This window comes from Leucoraja erinacea, chromosome 21 (genome assembly GCF_028641065.1).
Source record: "Leucoraja erinacea ecotype New England chromosome 21, Leri_hhj_1, whole genome shotgun sequence".
NCBI lineage: Eukaryota > Metazoa > Chordata > Chondrichthyes > Rajiformes > Rajidae > Leucoraja > Leucoraja erinaceus.
The window spans coordinates 35,982,255-35,985,000 of NC_073397.1; the positions used below are offsets into that span (position 1 = coordinate 35,982,255).

The 2,746-nt window shown below is 50.7% G+C and overlaps 1 protein-coding gene across 1 annotated transcript in view; it reads left to right on the top strand.

The window, feature by feature from the left end:
* Nucleotides 1-2,746, top strand: part of hck (HCK proto-oncogene, Src family tyrosine kinase) — a 98,151-nt gene that overhangs the window by 368 nt on the left and 95,037 nt on the right. The window lies entirely within an intron of this gene.

Consider the following 2,746-nt stretch of genomic DNA (forward strand, 5'->3'; position numbering starts at 1 on the left):
TGAGTGTGTGTGTGAGAGTGAGTGAGTGTGAGTGTGAGTGTGATGGGCTGTACATTCAAACCGCTGCTTAAAAGAACAACTCTTTAGTCGAGCCGGAGATATTCCGGGCTTTGCATCTTATTGTAATGCACGTTCCCCCTTTTTCTCTCATCGTTCTGCAGTTTTAATACACATTGCAGGACCCCTCTTGCTATTAAATAAAACAAGAATCCACGTGTGATTCGCTGCTGGCAGAGTAACCGGCGCGACTGAGTGTAAAGTGGGTCTCTCCTAGTTACGGATAGTTTAGATGGGCTGAGTGGCCTCCAGCGGTTCGATGAGGTGGGAGAGATGGGTCTTCCTTACACGCGTTGCGATTTCTTTCTGACCGCAGTCGACATCACACACACACACACACCTCCAGGGTCTGAAGAAGGGTCCCGACTCCAAAATCCGTGTTCTCCAGAGAACAGTGTAACAAGGCAGGAACTGCAGGTTTACACCCAAGAAAGACAAAAACAAAGTGCTGGAGTAACAGTCGGGCAGCATCTGTGACTCTGTGGAATTCTCTGCCTCAGAGGGCGGTGGAGGCCGGTTCTCTGGATACTTTCAAGAGAGAGCTAGATAGGGCTCTTAAAGATAGTGGGGTCAGGGGACATGGGGAGAAGGCAGGAACGGGGTACTGATTGGGGATGATCAGCCATTGAATGGCGGTGCTGGCTCGAAGGGCTGAATGGCCTACTCCTGCACCTATTGTCTATTGTCATCTGTGGAGAGAAGGAACGGGTGATGTTTCGGGGTCGAGACCCTTCTCCAGAGATGCTGCCCTCATCTCGCTGAGTTACTCCAGCACTCTGTGTCTTTTCCCCCCCCGCTGCCTGACCTGCTGAGGTCCTCCGGCACTTTGGTTTGACGGGACCTCTGTACAGGTCCTCTGTCGGAGACTCGTGTGTCCTCTGTACATTTTGTCCACATCCTCAGTGGAAAAGCCCAGAGTCTGTAGCCCAGAGCAATGGGGAATCGGAAACCAGAGGACTGGGTGGCTGGGTGGCTGGGTGGGACCATTAATAAGAACCTGAGGGGCTAACCTTCTTTCACAGAGGTTGGTGGGTGTATAGAACAAGCTGCTGGAGGAAGTAGTTGAGGCTGAGACTGCCCCGACGTTTAAGAAACATTTAGACATATTTGGAGGGATATACGGGCCAAACGCGGGCAGGTGGGACTAGTGTAGATGGGACAGGTTGGTCGGTGTGGGCGAGTTGGGCCGAAGGGCCTGTTTCAATAGACAATAGGTGCAGGAGTAGGCCATTCGGCCCTTCGAGCCAGCACCGCCATTCAATGTGATCATGGCTGATCATCCCCAATCAGTACCCCGTTCCTGCCTTCTCCCCATATCCCCTGACTCCGCTATCTTTAAGAGCCCTATCTAGCTCTCTCTTGAAAGTATCCAGAGAACCGGCCACCACCGCCCTCTGAGGCAGAGAATTCCACAGACTCACAGCTCTCTGTGTGGAAAAAGTGTTTCCTCGTCTCCGTTCTAAGTGGCTTACCCCTTAGTCCACTCTGTGTGACTCGATGGAAGGCGAGTGGGTCAGGTTAGGGCACACAACATACTAGTCATTAAACAGCTGAACCTGTGGCAACTGTTCAAAGAATGTTGCTTCCGGTCTGTGGAGGTGGGGAGGGGGGTAAATGTCTCGGTATTTTAATCTCACTCACTCGAAGATATCGGCTAAATTAAACTAACGGAGCAACTTGCCTGTGTGACCAGTGTGTGATCACACAAGGGGACCTCTGCCTCACAAGCACTTGGGTGTATTCTACATCCTTAAAGGGGCACTCATCCATTGCTCACATTATCGGAGTAGAATTAGGCCGTTCGACCCATCTAGTCGACTCTGCCGTTCAATCATGGCTGATCTCTGTCTCCCAATCCCATTTTCCTGCCTTCTCCCCATAGCCCTTGATTCAGATTCAGATTCAATTTTAAATTGTCATTGTCAGTGTACAGTACAGAGACAACAAAATGCATTTAGCATCTCCCTGGAAGAGCGACATAGCAAATGATTTGAATAAATAATAATAAGTGTCGGGGGGTGGGTGGTGATTGGCAGTCACCGAGGTACGTTGTTGAGTAGAGTGACAGCCGCCGGAAAGAAGCTGTTCCTCGACCTGCTGGTTCGGCAACGGAGAGACCTGTAGCGCCTCCCGGATGGTAGGAGGGTAAACAGTCCATGGTTGGGGTGAGAGCAGTCCTTGGCGACGCTGAGCGCCCTCCACAGACAACGCTTGCTTTGGACAGACTCAATGGAGGGGAGCGAGGAACCGGTGATGCGTTGGGCCATTTTCCGTGATACCCGTTCAAGTCAAGAATGTGTCCATCTCTGCCTTAAAAATATCCACTGATTTATAAGCCTGAAAAAGACCCAGTGCTGGGAGTAACTCGCGCGAGTCATGCAGCATCTCTGGAGAATGGTGTGACAGTAACGTTTTGGGTTCAGACCTTTCTTCAGACTGATTGTTCTGAAGCTGGACAAGAGGTGAAGATGGATACTAAATACTGGAGTAACTCGGAGGGTTAACTTTCAGTCTGATGAAGGGTTCCGACCTGAAATGTCACCTAATCTTTTTCTCCAGAGATGCTGCCTGTCCCGCTGAGTTACTCCAGCACTTTGTGTGTATCTTCGGTGTAAACCAGCCTTCAAGCCAGCACCCGCCATTTCAACGTTATCACATGGCTGATCATCCTCAATCATTACCCCGTTCC